This window comes from Moschus berezovskii, chromosome 2 (genome assembly GCF_049115385.1).
Source record: "Moschus berezovskii isolate FMDL1 chromosome 2, NW_MosBer_1.0, whole genome shotgun sequence".
NCBI classification, from domain to species: domain Eukaryota; kingdom Metazoa; phylum Chordata; class Mammalia; order Artiodactyla; family Moschidae; genus Moschus; species Moschus berezovskii.
Window position 1 is genome coordinate 11,068,368 of NC_142461.1, and position 21,673 is coordinate 11,090,040.

The 21,673-nt window shown below is 43.8% G+C and overlaps 3 pseudogenes; 2 read left to right on the top strand and 1 right to left on the bottom strand.

Annotated features, from left to right (window-relative positions):
• Positions 1 to 2,319: 2,319 nt before the first annotated feature.
• LOC129538420 (heterogeneous nuclear ribonucleoprotein A1-like) lies at positions 2,320 to 5,663 on the bottom strand (annotated as a pseudogene).
• Positions 5,664 to 6,777: 1,114 nt separating this feature from the next.
• Positions 6,778 to 8,774, top strand: LOC129538421 (translationally-controlled tumor protein-like; annotated as a pseudogene).
• Positions 8,775 to 12,868: 4,094 nt separating this feature from the next.
• On the top strand, positions 12,869 to 13,246 carry LOC148778481 (large ribosomal subunit protein eL39-like; annotated as a pseudogene).
• The last annotated feature ends 8,427 nt before the right edge of the window (positions 13,247 to 21,673 follow it).

Sequence of the window (21,673 nt, forward strand, 5' to 3'; positions counted from 1 at the left end):
AGCTCCTCTCGGCCCCGCTTCTGTGCGTGGTCGGTTGTGCCGAGGCAGAGCCGGCGTCTCTCGCGTCGTTATGACCAGCCTAGATAGTATATTAAAAAGCAGAGACTTTACTTTGCCAACCAAGGTCCGTCTAGTCAAGGCTATGGTTTTTCCCGTGGTCATGTATGGATGTGAGAGTTGGACTGTGAAGAAAGCTGATCGCTGAAGAATTGATGCTTTTGAACTGTGGTGCTGGAGAAGACTCTTGAGAGTCCCTTGGACTGCAAGGAAATCCAACCAGTCCATTCTAAAGGAGATAAATCCTGGGTGTTCATTGGAAGGACTGATGCTAAACCTGAAACTGCAATACTTTGGCCACCTCATGCAACGAGTTGACTCACTGGAAAAGAGTCTGATGCTAGGAGGGATTGAGGGTAGGAGGAGACGGGGACGGCAGAGAATGAGATGGCTGGATGGCATCACCGACTCGATGGGCATGAGTTTGAGTGAACTCCGGGAGTTGGTGATGGACAGGGAGGCCTGGCGTGCTGTGGTTCATGGGGTCGCAAAGAGTCGGACACGACTAAGCGACTGAACTGAACTGAACTCTGTGTATTCTTGCCACCTCTTCTTAATATCTTCTGCTTCTGTTAGGTCCATACCATTTCTGTCCTTTATCGAGCCCATCTTTGCATGAAATGTTCCCTTGGAATCTCTAATTTTCTTGAAGAAATCTCTTGTTTTTCCTATTCTGTTGTTTTCCTCTATTTCTTTGCATTGATCGCTGAGGAAGGCTTTCTTATCTCGCTTTGCTATTGTTTGGAACTCTGCATTCAGATGCTTATATCTTTCCTTTTCTCCTTTGCTTTTCGACAATGTATTAATTTTCTTTGTGACCTTGATGGAAAAGTAACTCCAAATGACCCATGCCACTAAAGAAACCACATCCTTCTTCTCACCCTGGAGGATAGGTCCATGATGGAAACTAACCTTGTCAAACACATTCTCCTGAGAATTTGAATTTAGAGACCGTGCAGCCAAGATAGGAGATCTTGTTGGAGGTCATTCGTTACACTGGTGGTGGCAGTACTCAAGTGTCAATGTGTCTCCCCCCAATCCTAGACCCTCCATCTCTCCTTTGGTTCCTGTCTGTCCCCTAACTTACTTCTCCAGCTACCTATAAATCTTTGAGCCTCGACCACATCCCTCCAATAAATTCTCTTTTACTGAAAACTGGCAGAGGTGGTATCTGTTGCTTGCAGCGAAAAGGTCTAACTGCTACTCTGCCAGCTAGACCCAAATTCAAGTTCCAGTCCTATTACTTAAGAGCTGATTGTTGTCTGGACACTGGCTGGATAGATGACCTCTCAAGAGGTCCTTTGACCCTGGTGTCACCCAAGAATCACAGAGAAATGAGAGCAGCAGTGTCAGGGGTTCTGAGTGCCAAATACCATTCTTCCATGAAAGGGGGCAATGCTCTCCTCTCCATACAGCTAGGCAGCTGGAGTCTGGCTAGGTGACTGACCCATGCTTGCTTCATGGGATGCTCCCACCTGGGTCTTTCAATTTTGAGGGGCAGTTGCAAAGACAAGGGAACAACTGGGATAGTCACAGTGGGAACAGTGTCAGGGGCATTGTCCTCACAGGCAAGTTCCTTGGCTCCATTAGCTGCCCACCGTCCTGTTTCCTGGGTCTGGTTCTCCTGCTTTCTTTTCAATCCTGGGATCCATCCAGTGTCCTTCTAATAAATTTCATTCCAGAGTGAGTGTCGTTACATGAACCCAGAAATTCTGGTGTAGTAAGAACAATGCCCATTTTACAGAAGAGGAAATGAAAGTGGATTGGAATTTATTTACTTGACCTAGACTCTAACAGACTAGACTTTGAGCTTTTTGAGGACAGAAACTCTGTCTGATTCACCTCTCTGTCACCACCCTCCTGAGCAAAGTCTGGCAATGATCAGGAACTTCGTGCATATTTTAGAAAATGGGAGGGAAGAAAGGAAAGGAAGGAGAAAAACAGAAGGAGGGAGGAAACCGAAACATAAAAGGAAGAAAAAGGGAAAGCAGAACTCCCCACCACCACCCCGCCACCCCTGTGAGTTCAGGCCGTCAGCCTTTTTCAGATTCATTCCCAAAGACTTCAGGAAGCAGATGAAGTTTCTAGAACTGCACACCCCAAAATGGCACAATCCCAACCCTTCCCCCACCTGAGAAGACAGCAGAGTGAAAAGAAAGGACAGGTTTGGGAGTCGGATTTGGAATTTACCCGCCTGCTGGCTGTATGACCTCGGAACAAACCTTAGTGTCCTGACCCAAAGATGAGCATGTGCATCTGTGATTCTAAGAGACAAGAACTGCCTCCAGAGCAAGGGGCTGGGATTTCACGGTGAACAAACACAGAGACCTTGCCCCGCTGGAGCTTACAGACTCGTGGTGGTTGTGTTGAGGAGAACAAGAATGAATCGAATGAACAGACAAGTAAATGGAAAACTAGAATTGTGTTAGCACTACCTAGGTGAGATACGCAGTCTGTTAGGGAAATCAACGGCAGTTTACAACGGGAGAATTTTATTCAGTCCAGGAGATTGAAAAGGGTGCGGGGAAAGGTGAAAGATGAACTAGAGGTCTAGCAGACTACACCGAATACGCCATGGTTAAATGATGAGAAAGAACACGGCAAGGTGAGGGGGGGGAAAGAAATAAAAGATCAAAAGACTCTTTTTGTGGAAAAAAAAAAAACTTTTTATTTTATATTAGAGTATCAGTTCAGTTCACTCGCTCAGTCGTGCCCGACTCTTTGCGACCCCCAATTAACAATACTGTGATAGTTTCAGGTACACAGCAAAGGGACTCAGCCATGCACGTATCTGTATCCACCTCTGCTAAACTTCCCTCCCATCCAGGCTGCCACATAGCAATCCGAGTTCCTGTGCTATACAGTAGGACCCTGCTTATTATCCATTTTAATGTAGCCATATGTACATGTCAATCCCAAACTTCCTAACTATCCCTTCCCCCCATTCATCCTCCACCTCCAGCAACCATAAGTTCATTCTCTAAGTCTGTGAGTCTGTTTTTGTTTTGTAAATAAGCTCATTTGTATCATTTCTTTTTGGATTCCACATATAAGGGTTGTCATACAATATTTCTCCTTCTCTGACTTACTTCACTCAGTATGACAACCTCTAGGTCTATCCATGTTGCTGCAAATGGTGTTATTTCATTCTTTTTAACGGCTGAGTAATATTCCATTAAAAGATGTGTATATGTACCACCTCTTCTTTATCCATTTCTCTGCTGATGGACATTTAGGTTGCTTCCATGTCTTGGCTATTGGAAATAGTGCTGCAATGAACACTGGGGTGCAAGTATCCTTTTGGAACATATTTTCCTCCAGATATATGCCCAGGAGTGGGATTGCAGGGGCAGATGGTAGCTCTAGTTTTAGTTTTTTAGGGAAACTTCATACTGTTCTCCATACTGGCTATACTAATTTACATTCCCACCAACAGTGTAGGAGGGTTCCCTTCTCTCCACACCCTCTCAGGCATTTATTGTTTGTAGATTTTAAAATGATGGCTATTTTGACTGGTGTGAGGTGATATCTCAGTTTAGTTTTGATTTACATTTCTCTAGTAATTAGTAATGTTGAACGTCTTTTCATGTGCTTCTTAGCCATCTGCGTGTCTTCTTTGAAGAAATGTCTATTTAGATATTCTGCCCATTTTTTGATGGGGTTGTTTGTTTTGATGCTATTAAGTCTCATGAGCTGTTTGTAAAATTTGGAGACTAATCCCTTGTCAGTCACATTATTTGCAAATATTTTCTCCCAATCTGTGCATTGAGAGACCAATAGACTCTTTAAAAAAAAAAAGACATTTATTCAGCGTCATGATCAGACAATTACATTTATCAATCAACAGCATGGGTGCAAAAACAAAATCTACATTAAAACCCTTTGTTGGAATGCTTTACACATTTTCCACAGAACAGAAACTAAAATAACCTGTTATACAATTAGTCACAAGTACAGTCCTTGAGTTTTGTGCCCATACACATGAGTATTGTCTAAAGCATGTCTTCCTTGTAGCAGCTAGGCCCTGCCACCACTGTGCTTGGCTGAGTTCACAAATCTGTTGTAACCTATAGCTTCCCTATCACTTCTCCGGCTCTCTTCTCCTGCTTTGTTTCCTGGCAGTAAATAAAACCTTCTGCCACTGCCATAGCTACTGCTGCTGCTGAAACCACCATAGACACCTTGGTTTCGTGGTTTGGCAAAGTATCGGCCTCCACCACCACAGGGGCCAGAACGTCTGTCTCCAAAGTTTCCGCCTTTCGTGGGTCCAAAATTTGAAGATCGATTGTTGTAATTGCCAAAATCATTGTAGCTTCCGCCACCTCCAAAATTGCTTCCATCATTACCAAATCCATTATAACCATCCCCACTTGCCACCATATCCACCACCATCACGGCTGCCACCAAAGCCACCTCAACCACTGAAGTTTCCTCCACGACCAAAGTTGTCATTCCCACCGAAACCACCTCCACGACTGCCATCAAAGTTTCCAGAACCACTTCGACCTCTCTGGCTGGATGAAGCACCAGCCATCTCTTGCTTAGACAGGGCTTTTCTCACTTCTCAGTTGTGGCCATTCACAGTGTGGTATTTCTGAATGACAATCTTGTCTACGGACTCATGGTCATCAAAGGTTACAAAAGCAAAGCCTCTCTTTTTGCCACTGCTTCGGTCAGTCATGATCTCAATCACTTCAATTTTCCCAAACTGTTCAAAATAATCTCTCAGGTGATGATCTTCAGTGTCTTCTTTAATGCCACCAAGAAAAACCTTTTTCACAGTTTAGTGGGCACCAGGTCTTTGAGACTCTTCTCTTGAGACGGTCCTCTGGTTCCACAACTCTTCCGTCCACCTTGTGTGGCCTTGCATTCATGGCCACATCCACCTCCTCCACCGTGGCGTCTGTGACAAACCTGAAGCCTCTGGAGCGCTTGGTGTTTGGATCCCTCATTACCACACAGTGGGGAATGTGAGCATTCCCCATTGCTCAGAATGGCTCCTCAGACTCTCATCAGTTGTTTTAAAGCTCAATCCTCCGATGAAGAGCTTCCGCAGCTGTTCAGGCTCTTTGGGAGACTCTGACTTAGACATGACGGCAGTGGAGCAGGGGAAGACTTCAACAATGCTTTCTCGGCGGCACCCATAGATGCAGAAAACCCAATAGACTCTTGAAGGGAGGCAAGATTAGAGAAACAGACAGGGAGCAGACCCTGCAAACCCTGAGATACCATGGGAAGGGTTTCGCTCTCTCTCCTAAGAGCAATTGAAAGCCAGTGAAATGTTCTGAGTGGGTGAGTTAAATGATCAGATTTGCATTTTGGAAAAATAACCCTGGCAATGGTGTGGAAAACAAACTGGAAGTGGATCCTAATGAACCCAGAGAGTAGTTTAGGTGGCCAATGAGGAAGTCCAGACAAAAGCTTAGACAAAAGTGGTGGCTTGGAGTGAAAGGTGAGTAGACAGAGAAGTTGATATTTTTAAGATCAAGAAGGTAAAATTGAAAAAGCTCAATCAAACTTCAGAGGGTTTTGAAATGGGTGTTATTCCCATTCAGTGTGGAGGATTTTTTGTTTTGTTTTTTACTTATTGTTTGTTTTTGTTTGGTTTTAATGATTGTTGTTACTACAAAAAAAAAAATTCAATCAAATAACTTAAAAAATAAAAAAGAGAGGACTTCCCTGGTGGTCCAGTGACTAAGATCTGCACTCCCAATGCAGAGGGCCTGAGTTCGATCCCTGGTCAAGGAACTAGATCCCACATGCCTAACTGAGAGTAAAAGTGTTGCAACTAAAAGATCCCACATGCTGCAGTGCAGATCTGACAAGACCTTGCAGTCAAATAAGTAGATAGCACGTATTAAAGGAAAACGAAAAGACTCAGTTAAGGATTGGATTGGGAGGAGGAATTAAGGATGATTGTCTAAGTTTCTGACTCCTATAACTGGAGGGTTGGTGGTTCCAGTTACTGACTTAGGGCTGGATTTGGCAAGGTTTTAGACATCTTGAATTTGGTGGGCTGTTGAGACAGCCCAGTGGAGGTGTTAAATGGACATTTAGATATACTGGTCTGGACTCAGAGATATTTGAGCTGAGATGTGAACATGTAGCCATAGTTGGTAATCATGCCCTGGACTCAGTGAGCTTGCCTTGGGAGAGAAGACAGAGCAAGGATTACTGTTGAAATATTTCTGTTGGGAAGTAAATGCTTCCCAGAAAACCCTGGGGATAGGAATCATTCCTCCACTTTCTCCTAGTCACTTTTCTGGAACCCCTGAACTTCCCTATGATCCAGTAACTAAACAGTTAATGCTTGGTCCAGCAGGAGACTTCCAGGACACCTCCTCTGACATCTGTTCAATGACAACACAATGCCAATTGTTAAATATTTTAAATGTCGCTTCTGTCTCTATACTATTGTTTGAATCCTTCTATTCAACTGGGTCAAAACATGTAATCCTGGACTCTTCTTTTGATGTTGTTTTCGTTGAAGCCAGTAGAAGTCAAAGTTTCTGACACTTGATAATCAAAAGAGATCCCATACTTTTCTCCTCCCATCCCCCCCTCCCCAAGCACATCCTTGCTAACTTCAAAACCTATCAGTTCTTGGGACTTGCCTGGTGGTCCAGTGGTTAAGAATCTACCTCCCAACGCACAGTACTTACTCTGAGCTCCAGGCTCCTAGGGGGCTAGCATGGAAGTCATGTCCCTCCAGTTGCCATCATGATCATCTACCAGGACCGCATCAGCCCCCATGAGATGTTCTCCAACATCGACAAGATCTGGGAGGTCACAGAGGTTTGTGTCTGGAGGTGAAGGGGAAGGTGATCAACAGGACAAAAGGTAACACTGATGAATCACTCATTGGTGGAAATGCTTTCATTGAAGGCTTGGAAGGCTAAGGTACTGAAAGCACAGTAATCACTCGTGTCACTGTTGTCATGAACCATCACTTGCAGGAAACCACTTTTATGAAAGAAGCGTACAAGAAGTACATCAGAGATGACATGAAGTCAATCAAAGGCAAACTTGAAGAACAGAGACCAGAAAGAGTAAAACCTTTTATATGACAGGAGCTGCAGAATAAATCAAGTTCGTCCTTGCTGACTTCAAAACCTATCAGTTCTTGGGACTTGCCTGGTGGTCCAGTGGTTAAGAATCTACCTGCCAATGCAAGGGACACGGGTTCAATCCCTGATCCGGGAAGATCCCACATGCCACAACTACTCCGTAGGAGCTCAAGACCCTGCAAACTGCAACCACTAAAGCCAGAGCACTTACAGCCCATGCTCAGCAACAAGAGAAGCCACGGCAATGAAGACCCAGCACATCACACAAGTAAATAAATACATTTGTAAAAATTGTCCAATTTTTATCAGCAAAAACACGAATCTAGATGGCATGGTTTCTCTGTTGAACTACCATGAGAATGATGTGACATTCCCCCCCATATATGATTTTAAGGATGGCTTACAAGTGGGAAAATGTTAACAAACTTGGCAGTGACTTTGGAGCCATCACCTGTTGTCATAGCTGACCGACTGCTGTTTTTCATCCACAAAACACTGGGACTGATGTCATCTTGAGCTCTTCATTTATTTTGATGCTGATTTGTTTGAAGTGGAGGCATTGTTTTTGAGGGTAAAACATATACGTCATGTAGTTTGTCTAAAATAAAACGCATATAAACTCAAAGGGAAGAGAGAGAGACCCCACAAACACCAGGGAAATGTGAGGTCGCAGAATCCAGGGGATGAGAGTTTTAAGAAGAAAGGCATGTTTAACAGAGTCAAATGCTGAGAAGTCAAATGAGAACCCTGACACCACGTAAATGTGTAAACCATCTGAGCCCAAGGCAAGCGCTCCACGTGAGATGGCCCCTCTCCCCTCATGTCTCCCACAGCTCCATTCAACAGTATTCAGACAGGTTAGATTTAGCTGCGTGTAACAGAAAATCCAAAATAACAGAAGCTTAAACAAGAGACAATTGTGTTTCTCTGTCAAATGAAAGTGGTCCAGAGGTAGGCAGAAAAGGGCAGGAATAGCACACACCACCAATATCATGGACCCAGGCTCTTCGTATCATTCTGTTCTACCATCATGGCTCAGGGCTTCCATTTTCAAGGTCACTTCAAGGCCAAATACAGCTGTTGGAGCATCAGATTCCAGGCGAGAAGAGAAAGGAGGGAAAAGCAAAAGAGGCTCACTTGACTGAGTCAATCCCTTGAAGTAACGTCTCCAGAAGTCCTTTCACCTCTTCCACTTACACCTCATTGGCTGAAACTTAGTCACAAGGCTGGTTCTAAAAAGTTCTAATAAAGAATCAAATTTCAAAAAAAGAAGGCTGGCTCCCTGTAGCAGTAAGGAAATGTAGTCCTTTTTTTCTTTTTTTACTAGTTTTTTTTCAAGATTGATTTATTTATTTTTGACTGTGCTGGGTCTTCACTGCTGCTCTCTGGCTTTCTCTAGTTGCGGCGAGTGGGGGCTCCTCTCTGTAGTTCCAATACCCGGGCTTCTCATTGCTGTGGCTTCAGAGCATGGGCTCTAGGCATGAGAGCTTCAGTGAAAGTGAAAGTCACTCAGTTGTGTCTGACTCTTTGTGACCCCATGGACTATACAGTCCATGGAATCATCCAGGCCAGAACACTGGAGTGGGTATCCTTTCCCTTCTCCAGGGGATCTTCCCGACCCAGGGATCAAACTGGGGTCTCCTGCATTGCAGGTGGATTCTTTACCAACTGAGCTCATCAGGGAAGCCCGAGAGCTTCAGTAGTTGCAGCATATGGTCTTAGTAGTTGGGCCACGTGGGCTTAGTTGCCAGGCCGCATGTGAGAATCCTCCCAGATCAGGGATTGTACCTGTGTCTCCTGCATTGGATTCCCAAGCACTGGACCACTAGTGAAGCCTTGGAAATGTCGTCTTTAAGCTGGATGCTTTGTTACTTGAAATAAAATAGGGTTCTTCTGTTTTGGACTAGCGAGAGAATAGATGTTAGTTAACTGTCAATATTACTGCTCACATTCGATGGCACATATAATTGTTCGTGACAGATTACCAAATGGTATTGTCTCTGTTGTCTTCCCCTTACCGTTTAACACATCTGTGCAATAGTTGTCATCATCTCCATTTGTACAGTTGGAGAAACAAGTGCAGACACAGGCAATCAGTTACCTAAGGCCAAACCACTAGTGATGACAGAACTGGGAGACAAATCCAGATCTAACTCCAAGGCCAGAGATCTTCCCCATGCCTCATCTTGCCTTCCTCAACAATTTTTGGCTGCTACTATAGTTAAAATTCAGTTGTTGTGAAATATCCTTAATATTGCAGGCCATGGAATCAAGTATAAACAGTGAAAAAATGGGATGTTAGGATTGACATATATACATGCGTGCATGCTGAGTTGTGTCTAACTTCAGTGGTGTCTGACTTTTTGCAACCCTATGGACTGTAGCCTGCCAGGCTCCTCTGTCTGTGGAATTCTCTGGGAAAGAATACTGGAGTGGGTTGCCATGCCCTCCTCCAGGTGATCTTCCTGACCCAGGGATCGAACCTGGGTCTTCTGCACTGCAGGCAGATTCTTTACTGCTGAGCCACTGGGGAAGCCCCAACATATACACACTGCTATGTGTAAAACAGATAGCTAGTGGGAACCTGCAGTATAGCACAGGGAGCTCAGATCGGTGCTCTGTGATGACCTAGAAGGGTGGGATGATAGTGGTTGGGAGGAAGGTTCAACAGGAAGGGAATATATGTGTACATATAACTGATTCACTTTATAGTACAGCAGAAACTAACACAAGAGCAGAAGGAGAAGAGGATGTCAGAGGATGAGATGGTTGGATGGCACCACCAATGCAACGGACATGAACTTGGGCAAACTTCGGGAGATGGTGAGGGATGTGGAAGCCTGGTGTGCTGCAGTCCATGGGGTCGCAAAGAGTTTGACATGACTGGGCAACTGAACAACAAAAATAGATAAGCAGCAAGGACCTACTTTATAGCACAAGGAACTATATTCATTATCTTATAATAACCTATAATGGATAAGAACGTATATATATATATATACACATATGAATCACTTTGCTGTATACCTGAAACTCATACAACATTGTAAATAACTATACTTCAAATTTTTAAAATTTTGATTAAAAAAAAAGAAACAATGGGGACTTCTCTAGTGGTGCAGTGGATAAGAATCAACCTGCCGGTGTAGGAGACATGTGTTCACACCCTGGTCTGGGAAGATTCCACATGCTGCGGAGCAACTAAGCCCATGCACCACAACTACTGAAGCCTGCACACTCTAGGGCCCAAAAGTCACAACTAGTGAGCCCCTGTGCTGCAACTGCTGAAGCCCACGCACCTAGAGCCTGCATTCTGCAACAAGAGAAGCCACGGTGATGAGCAGCCCGTGAACCGTAACTAGAGAGTAGCCCCCACAGCAAGGAAGACCCAGCACAGCCAGAAATAAAGAAACGACGAACGACGCAAAGCAGTTATCATCTCCTCCATTACTAGGCTCCCCCTCCCTCTCCTTCGTGCCCACTGGGTGCATAATAAGTGCGTACCCCACGGGCACTATAAGTTACTGCCCTCTCTGGACAACCCTCAGTCTGGGGCAGCATTGGTGCCAGTTGAGGGGATGAGGTAAGGTATCAGCTGTTAATCTGAGGAGAAACAGGCTTCTTGTCATCCAGGAGCAAGCAATGATGCATCTTAAGTGTTAAATTATTCTCTTCCTAGGAGAGAGAAAAGAACCAACATTTACAATAGCCATTTTACAAATAAGGAAACTGAGGCTGGGAGGCTAAGTGATTCGCTTAAGTGATTACACAGCCAGTGACAGAGCTGAGATTCAAAAGATTTGTAGCATCTGCTGATTTCTGTGGTGTAAATACCCAGTCAAGCTACCGATGTGATGTCTCTGAACACAGAGTTGGGAAGAGATGCTCCCGGTGGACTCTCACAAGCCGGATGACCTGGCTTTAGCTCTGAAAAGCGAGCATAACACGCCATTGCATAACGTCTGCCATTTTGCTACAGTGTGAGGGCAGAGACTTCTTTTGTTGTTCCCACCGCACATGGCAGAGGGCTACCGAAAGGCAATCACTATAAGTTGGGAAATGAAAGAAGGGCACTCATTCTCTTTTCACAAGGCCACATTGCCTCCGACAGTCACATGTAGCAAGAATATCACGTGTATAGAATTTTAGTGACTCAGCCCTTTCACGCAGAATAACTCAAGCAGAGTTTGTTGAATCCACGGCAGGCAACCCCACCTTGAACATGATGAACCCACCGTGAGAGAAGCTCCTTTGGAAGTCTGAATTTCTCTCATTTCACCTCACTTTTTCCTACCCAATCCTCCCATTTTCCCAAGTGGTATGTGTGTGTATATGTACTATCGTAGCCATTTTTACGTGTATAGTTTAGTGGCATTAAGTATATTTCCACTGTTGTTCAATGATCACCACCACCCATCTCTAAAACTTTTTTATCTTCCAAGACTGAACCTCCATAGTCATCAGATGATCACTCCCCATTCCCCTCTCCCCTAGCCCTGATAACCACTATTCTGCTTTCTGTTTCTAACGGCAACCCACTCCAGTAGTCTTGCCTGGAGAATCCCACGGATGGAGAAGCCTGGTAGGCTACAGTCCATGGGGTCTCAAAGAGTCGGACACAACTGAGTGACTTCACTTTCAGGCACCTTATACAAGTGGAATCAAACAGTATTCAGATTTTTGTGACTGGCTTATTTCACTTATCATAATGTCCTTGAGGTTCATTCATACTGTAGTGTGTAGCATACATTTTAAGGCTGAACAATATCCCCTGGTTTTGTATACACCTGTTTTGTTTATCCATTCATCTCTCGATGGGCACTTCGGTTGCTTCCACGGTTGGCTATTCTGAACACTGCTGCTAGGAACCTTGGTGTTAAAGTTCCTGCTTTCAGTTCCTTTGGGTATATAACCAGAAGTGGAATTACGAGGTCATAGGGTAATTCTGTGTTTAAGTTTTTTAGGAACTTCACGCTGTTTTCCATAGCAACTGTGCTATTTTACATTCCAACCAGCAATGCACAAGGATTCCATTTTCCACAGCCTTGACAACTCTTATTATCTTCTGTTTTCATGTCTTCTTGGTTTTGATGTGCATTTAACTGATGATTAGTGATGCTGAGCATTTTTTTCATATGCTTGTTGGCCATATGTATATCTCCTTTAGAGAAATGTCTATTCAAGTCCTTTAGCCATCTTCTAAATGACTTGTTAGTTCTTTATTGTTGAGCTGTAGTTCTTTATATATACTGCATATCACTCCCTCATCAGATATGTGATTTGCAAATAATTTCTCCCATTCAATGGGTTGCCTTTTAGACCCTGTGAAAAGAGTCATTTTCTTTTTTTTTAATATTTATTTATTTGGCTGCACCAGGTCTTAGTTGCAGTACTCAGGATCTTCTATTTTCCTTGGGGTACGTGGGGTTTTGTATTAATAGTTACAGCATGCAGGATCTGTTAGTTGTGGCATTTGAACTCTTAATTGCATGTGGAACCAGGGATCAAACCAGGGCCCCGTGTGTTAGGAGCACAGAGTCTCAACCACTGGACCACCAGGGAGTTCTCATGGGTTGCCTTTTAACTCTGTTGATAGCATCCTTTAATGCCGCATCCTTTCTTTTAAGAGACTGATTCATCATTTCCTTCCAAAGGCCAAAACCCCTGACTCTTCTTAAAACTCTCTCTGAGTTCCTCTTTTCTCTTCTCTGCCATCCTATGTACCATTGAATTTGCTCTTCACCATGTCTTCTCACAAGACTTTCAGGATCAAGCGATTCCTGGCCAGGAAACAAAAGCAGAATCGTCCCATTCCTCAATGGGTTTGAAAGAAAACTGGTAATAATACCAGGTACAACTCCAAGAGAAGACACAGGAGAAGAACCAAGCTGGGTCTATAAGAAGCCTCACATATGAAGTGGCGCATGTTTATGCTGTGTTAGGGTCACTTGCATGTTAACCAACCAAATCACGGTGTTGAGCATATCACTACTGTCTGAACAGCTTATGGGAGAGATGGAATGCTTGGCTCCTGATGGTTCATGTTTCCTCACTAGCAGTCTATGCGGTTCAATAACAAGTATGTGAAAACTTTTGTTGGACCAAAGAAAAAAAAACCTGTCTCTGAATGTATTTTAGAATGACCCAGGAATTTATACAAAAAGAAAGTCAAACTAACCACACTCTGTTCTTCTTGTTAAAAAACAAAATTTAAATAAGTAGATTTTAAAGATCTTATTCAGTTCAGTCACTCAGTCGTGTCCGACTCTTTGTGACCCCATGAATCACAGCACTCCAGGCTTCCCTGTCCATCACCAACTCCCGGAGTTCACTCAAACTCATGTCCATCGAGTCAGTGACGCCATCTAGCCATCTCATTCTCTCTCGTCCCCTTCTCCTCCTACTCCCAATCCCTCCCAGAATCAGAGTCTTTTCCAGTGAGTCAACTCGTCGCATGAGGTGGCCAACTATTGGAGTTTCAGTTTTAGCATCAGTCCTTCCAATGAACACCCAGGATTGATCTCCTTTAGAATGGACTGGTTGGATCTCCTTGCAGTCCAAGGGACTCTCAAGAGTTCTCCAACACCACAGTTCAAAAGCATCAATTTTTCGGTGATCAGCTTTCTTCACAGTCCAACTCTCACATCCATACATGACCACGGGAAAAACCATAGCCTTGACTAGACAGACCTTTGTTGACAAAGTAATGTCTCTGCTTTTTAATATGCTATCTAGTTTGGTCATAACTTTCCTTCCAAGGAGTATGCATCTTTTAATTTCATGGCTGCAGTCAGCATCCACAGTGATTTTGGAGTTCCAAAAAATAAAGTCTAACACTGTTTTCACTATATCTCCATATATTTCCGATGAAGTGATGGGACCAAATGCCATGATCTTAGTTTTCTGAATGTGGTGCTTCAAACCAACTTTTTCACTCTCCTCTTTCACTTTCATCAAGAGGCTTTTTAGTTCCTCTTCACTTTCTGCCATAAGGGTGGTGTCATCAGCACATCTGAGGTTATTGATATTTCTCCCGGCAATCTTGATTCCAGCTTGTGCTTCTTCCAGCCCAGCGTTCCTCATGATGTACTCTGCATATAAGTTAAATAAGCAGGGTGACAATATACAGCCTTGACGTACTCCTTTTCCTATTTGGAACCAGTCTGTTGTTCCACGTCCAGTTCTAACTGTTGCTTCCTGACCTGCATATAGGTTTCTCAAGAGGCAGGTGAGGTGGTCTGGTATTCCCATCTCTTTCAGAACTTTCCACAGTTTGTTGTGATCCACACAGTCAAAGGCTTTGGCATAGTCAATAAAGCAGAAATAGATGTTTTTCTTTCTCTCTTGCTTTTTCATTTATCGAGTGGATGTTGGCAATTGGATCTCTGGTTCCTCTGCCTTTTCTGAAACCAGCTTGAACATCTGGTAGTTCACGGTTCACGTATTGCTGCTGAAGCCTGGCTTGGAGAATTTTGAGCATGGCTTTACTAGCATGTGAGATGAGTGCAATTGTGCCGTAGTTTGAGCATTCTTTGGCATTGCCTTTCTTTGGGACTGGAATGAAAACTGACCTTTTCCAGTCCTGTGGCCACTGCTGAGTTTTCCAAATTTGCTGGCATATTGAGTGCAGCACTTTCACAGCATCATCTTTCAGGATTTGAAATAGCTCAACTGGAATTCCATCAACTCCACTAGCTTTGTTCGTAGTGATGCTTTCTAAGGCCCACTTGACTTAGTTCAAGTGATCACACCATCATGAATATCTCGGTTGTGAAGATCTTTTTTGGACAGTTCTTCTGTGTATTCTTGCCACTTCTTCTTAATATCTTCTGCTTCTGTTAGGTCCATACCACTTCTGTCTTTATTGAGCCCATCTTTGCATGAAATGTTCCCTTGGTATCTCTAATTTTCTTGAAGAGATCTCTAATCTTTCCTATTCTATTGTTTTCCTCTATTTCTTTGCATTGATTGCTGAGGAAGGCTTTCTTATCTCTCCTTGCTATTCTTTGGAACACTGCATTCAGATGCCTATATCTTTCCTTTTCTCCTCTGCTTTTCGCTTCTCTTCTTTTCACAGCTATTTGTAAGGCCTCCCCAGACAGCCATTTTGCTTTTTTGCATTTCTTTTGCGTGGGGCTGGTCTTGATCCCTGTCTCCTGTACAATGTCACGAACCTCCATCCATAGTTCATCAGGCACTCTATCTATCAGATCTAGTCCCTTAAATCTATTTCTCACTTCCACTGTATAATCATAAGGGATTTGATTTAGGTCATATCTGAATGGTCTAGTGGTTTTCCTTACTTTCTTCAATTTAATTCTGAATTTGGCAATAAGGAGTTCATGATCTGAGCCACAGTCAGCTCCTGGTCTTGTTTTTGCTGACTGTATAGAGCTTTTCCATCTTTGTCTGCAAAGAATACAATCAATCTGATTTCAGTGTCGACCATCTTGTGATGTCCATGTGTAGAGTAGTCTCTTGTGTTGTTGGAAGAGGGTGTTTGCTATGACCAGTGCATTCTTTGGCAAAACTCTATTAGCCTTTGCCCTGCTACATTCCATGCTCCAAGGCCAAATTTGCCTGTTACTCCAGGTTTCTTGACTTCCTACTTTTGCATTCCAGTCCCCTATGATGAAAAGGACATCTTTTTTGGGTGTTAGTTTTAAAAGGTCTTGTAGGTCTTCATAGAACCGTTCAACTTCGGCTTCTTCAGCGTTACTGGTTGGGGCATAGGGTTGGATTACCATAATACTGAATGGTTTGCCTTGGAAACGAACAGAGATCATTCTGTCATTTTTAAGATTGCATCCAAGTACTGCATTTTGGACTCTTTTGTTGACCATGATGGCTACTCCATTTCTTCTAAAGGATTCCTGCCCACAGTAGTAGATATAATGGTCATCTGAGTTAAATTCACCCATTCCAGTCCATTTTAGTTCACTGATTCCCAGAATGTCTAAATAAGTTCTTATTAGCTTTGTTCAATAATTCATGAGTCAGGCAATGTCCCATCTAACTGGCAAAAAGAAGTAGTACAAAATGAAAGATTTTTATTGGTAAAAGGGAGTGAGGACAAGGAAGTTTTACTAACAAAAAACTGACTGGTAGTGGCAAGTTCATCTTCCTTTAGGAGCCAGAGAAGGCAGGGGTATATGAGGCTGATGACCTCGCTAATTAGGTGATTTCAGATGGACTTGTTTAAGATTCCATTACTGGGAGATGCTAAAACTGCAATCAAGTTAGGTATTAGGTCTTGGTTTGGTGACTTGGGGTTTAACATAAGTGACTCCATTTTGGCCCTTGTTTTAAATACTCTCACAGTTTCACAGTTCTAAGGAAAATTCATATGGATATGAAATATGAACTTCATGAAAAGGAGCCAGGGAGAAGGGGTTGTGGGCTAGAGTGGAAAAGGAAGCTGTGGAGAATGACACACTCTGTCAGGACAGGACATGGCCTTTACTACGTATTTATTTTGTGCCAGGCACTGTTCTAAGCAGCTAGCTTTAAATCCTCAAAATCACACTATTACATTCACAGTAAAATTATTCCCATCTTACAGACGAAGAAACAGAGGCAGAAATTGAACCCTGGCCGTGTGGACCACACAAGGACTTCTCTTGTGGCTCAACTGGTAAAGAATCCACCTGCAATGCAGAAGACCTGGGTTCAATCCCTGGGTTGGGAAGATCCCCTGGAGAAGGGAAAGGCTACTCACCCCAGTATTCTGGCCTGGAGAATTCCATGGACTGTATAGTCCATGGGGTCGCAAAGAGTCAGACATGACTGAACGACTTTCACTTCACTTCATATGGACCCCAAGGCTACTTTACTGATCACTATATGACACTGTGTATTCTTTGGACTTGGAATTATCTGCATTCAAACTCAAATGAATGGACTTCTCTGGTGGCTCAGACAGTATAGAGTCTGCCCTCAATGCAAACTTCCCTGGGTTGAGAAGAGCCCCTGGAGAAGGGAATGGCTACCTGTTTCAGTATTCTTGCTTGGAGAATTACATGGACAGAGGAGCCTGGCAGGCTACAGTCCATGTGGTCACAAAGAGTCGGACATGACTGAGCAACTAACAAACTCAAATGACTAAAGGGAACATGATTACAAGCCCATTAGTAGAAAGAAAGAAAGTGAAAGTTGCTCAATCATGTCCAGTTCTTTGCAGTACCATGGGATATACAGTCCAAGGAATTCTCCAGGCCAGAATACTGGAGTGACTAGCCTTTCCCTTTTCCAGGAGATCTCCCTAACCCAAGGATCGAACCCATGTCTCCCGTATTGCCAGCAGATTCTTTACCAGCTGAGTCACAAGGGAAGCCTGAGAATACTGCCCATTAGTAATCTGAGAGAAATTCAGACTAAAAACAAGATTTTACTTTATACTTAACAGCAGCTTGAAAGTTGGACAGTGCCAAGTGTGAGTGAAGATTTGGGGAAATAGAAACTCTCCTGTAACCATGGGTGCGTGTGTAGCCTGGTGAGATCATTCTAGAATTGACTTGGCAGCTCTTCACCCAGTTAGGTATTGGTGTAGCTTATGACCTAGCACTGGTCATGACCTAGCTATTCCCTGGGTATACATTCCAGGTAAATTCTTACACTGGTTCATAGGGGAACATCTGGAAGCCTCTCCTCAAATCATTGTTTTCAAAAAAAGGAGTTTTTTTAGGAGTAACCTAAATGTCCATTGTCAGGGGAACAGGTAATAAAAATGTAGATTTACCTGATGGAGGTGAGCCAAGCAGATGTTTGCATCAGTGAGCCAGATACACGCACTTCAACAAGGTTACATCATAAAAGCAATGCTGAGGACTTCCCTGGTGGCCCGGTGGTTGAGAATCTGCCTGCCAATGCAGGGGGCATGGGTTGGATCCCTAGTCCAGGAGATTCCACATGCCTCAGGGCAACTAGACCCCTGTGCCACTACTACTGAAGCCACCAAAATGAGAGATTCCATGCACCACAACCAGAGATTCGCCCTAGCTCACGGCAACTGGAGAAGACTGCATGCAGCAACAGAGACCCAGTGCAGCCAAGAAAGTAAATTTTAAGCAATGCTAATTGGGGGGGAAAAAATGAGAACCAGAATGAGGTTCTCATAGCCCAATTTATGTAAATCATGCCTTTTGTGTAAATTTAAAATCAATATGCATGGAAAATAGCACTACATTTTCGAAAGGAACATAAAAGTCAAAGATATGTGTTGCCCACACTAGAACTATTGTGGGGGTTGGGCCTGGAGAATGGTGATGAAGGAAAATGATGTGCATTCAGATGGAAAAGTGGACCAGAGAAGCATCTTGCAAAAGCAGAGGTGAGAAAAGGGATCTATGCATCTCAGTTCTACCAAGGTACTGCTATTTGACCTTGGATAAGTCATTTCATGCCTTGATACTTGTTTTTCTTATCAGGAAAATAGGAAGATATGAGCCTTCACATCATATGTCATGAAGGGTGTCGACAGAGGAAGTCAGCACAGCAGAATGGAAAGTGCATGGCCTTTGGACATGAACCCAGCTGATCACTGAGTGGCTTTGGGGAAGCACTTGACTCTCTCAGATTCTATTTTAAATGAACTGGTCAACACAGGCTTCACTGAAAAGGGGACATTTGAGCAAAGTCTTGTAGGAGGCAATGGAGTGAGCTATACAGAAATCTGAGGGGAAAGAAATTCAGGCAGAGGAAAGAGTCAATTCCATCCATAGGTAAGGACTTGACATTCCCTCCATAGTGCCAGCCACGTGGTCTGTGCTCAGCAGCTGTTGACTGTTCACTCACCCCTTTCCCTCCTCCTGCAGAAATATCAGGATCCATGTCGTCTTCTAGCTCCAGTGACAATGGCACTCTGGCTTCAGAAGCTCTTTGGAACACTGCATTCACTGCAGGAGTGCCCTCCCTAATGGACCACAGGAGCCTCAGCCCAGGAAAGTCATCCCTACGGGGGCGTCCACCTGCGTAGGGAGCACAGAAGCCCCAAGGGAGAAAGGCAGGGACCTCACTAGCTACTCTTCCCCTCATGAGATCTCTACCCCAGCACTCATCAAAGCTAGGACAGTGCTTAGAGAGGCTTTGGCCAGGGTGCAGTCACGTGGGGAGAGGAGAAAAAGGAAGGGACCCATATTTATTCAGGTAGATCTGGGTTTGAAAGTTACTCTGCCACTGAGTAGCTCAGGTATGCTTACACATCCCTGAAGCCCTCTGAGCCTCAATTTCCCCATCTAGAAAATGGATATGAAAATAAATCTATATGGTGGTTGTGAAGAATCAGTGAGATAAGATCTGTGAAAGTGGCAAGCAATTATCTGGGGCTCACAAAAAAGTAGGCCCTTTCCTTTTGTGATAAGTATTTGGGAGGTATCCACTGTCTTGTTCAGTCAGCTTGGATCCTTATTTATTTTGTTCATTTCTATGGGGATTGAATTGAATCACCCACCTTTCCAGGAAAGTGTGAGTTTAACAGTGAGATATTAGATTAAAAACTGCTTAGCATAGCTACTGGGCCAAAATAGGTATCCACAGGTGTTCATTGGTTACCTGGAGGGATGGGTGAATGGAGGCATGTATAAGTAGATGGATGGATGGACAAATGGACAGATGACTGGGTAGATGGGAGGACAGTTTACTGGTAATATGTCAGGGGTCTTAGGAAGCAACACTATGAACAAAGCTAGTGGAAGTGATGGAATTCCAGTTGAGCTATTTCAAATCCTAAGAGATGATGCTGTGAAAGTGCTGCACTCAATATGCCAGCAAATTTGGAAAACTCAGCAGTGGCCACAGGACCGGAAAAGGTCAGTTTTTATTCCAGTCTCAAAAAATGGCAATGCCAAAGAAAGCTCAAACTACCGCACAATTGCACTCATCTCACATGCTAGCAAAGTAATACTCAAAATTCTCCAAGCCAGGCCTCAACAGTATGTGAACTGTGAACTTCCAGATGTTCAAGATGGATTTAGAAAAGGCAGAGGAACCAGAGATCAAATTGCCAACATCCATTGGATCATAGAAAAAGCAAGAGAATTCCAGAAAAACATCTGCTTCATTGACTACGCTAAAGTCTTTGACTGTGTGGATCACAATAAACTGTGGAAAATTCTGAAAGAGATGGGAATACCAGACCACCTGACCTGCCTCTTGAGAAATCTGTATGCAGGTCAGGAAGCAAGAGTTAGAACCAGACGTGAAACAACAGACGGGTTCCAAATCAGGAAAGGAGTATGTCAAGGCTGTATATTATCACCCCGCTTATTTAACTTACATGCAGGGTACATCTGGAGAAGGCAATGGCAAGCCACTCCAGTACTCTTGCCTAGAAAATCGCACGGACGGAGGAGCCTGGTGGGCTGCAGTCCATGGGGTCGCTACTAGTTGGACACGACTGAGTGACTTTACTTTCATTTTTCACTTTCACATATTGGAGAAGGAAATGGCAACCCACTCCAGTGTTCTTGCCTGGAGAATCCCTAGGACGGCGGAGCCTGGTGGGCTTCCGTCTATGGGGTCGCACAGAGTCGGACACGACTGAGGCGACTTGGCGGCGGCGGCAGGGTACATCATGCGAAATGCTGGGCTGGATGAAGCACAGCTGGAATCAAGATTGCCAGGATAAATATCAATAACCTCAGATATGCAGAAGATACCACCCTTATGGCAGAAAGTGCAGAAGAACTAAAGAGCCTCTTGATGAAAGTGAAAGAGGAGAGTGAAAAAGCTGGCTTAAATCTCAACATTCAGAAAACTAAGATCATGGCATCTGGTCCCATCACTTCGTGGCAAATAGATGGGGAAACAGTGACAGGCTTTATTTTCTTGGCCTCCAAAATCACTGCAGATGGTGACTGCAGCCATGAAATTAAGAGACACCTGCTCCTGGGAAGAAAAGTTATGACCAACCTGGACAGCATAGTAAAGAGCAGAGTCATTACTTTGCCAACAAAGGTCCATCTAGTCAAAGCTATTGTTTTTCCACTAGTCATGTATGGATGTGAGAGTTGGACTGTGAAGAAACCTGATCGCCGAAGAATTGATGCTTTTGAACTGTGGTGTTGGAGAAGACTCTTGAGAGTCCCTTGGACTGCAGGAGATCCAACCAGTCCTTCCTAAAGGAAATCAGTCCTGAATATTCATTGGAAGGACTGATGCTGAAGCTGAAACTCCAATACTTCGGCCATCTGATGGAAAGAACTGACTCATTTGAAAAGACCCTGATGCTGGGAAAGATTGAAGGCAGGAGGAGAAGGGGACGACAGAGGATGAGATAGTTGGATGGCATCACTGACTCCGTGAACATGAATTTGAGCAAGCTTTGGGAGTTGGTGATGGACAGGGAAGCCTGGAATGCTGCAGTCCATGGGGTTGCAAAGAGTCCGTACACAACTGAGCAACTGAACTGAAATATATATGTCAGGGGAATCATGACTTGTATTACAGAAATACCAAGTCTTCAAAAAACAAGTGATTTACAAGAGAGTTTTATTATATCTGCTTGTGGCCTCAGGTCTTAAGTGCAGATATAAGAGAGATGAGCAAAAATA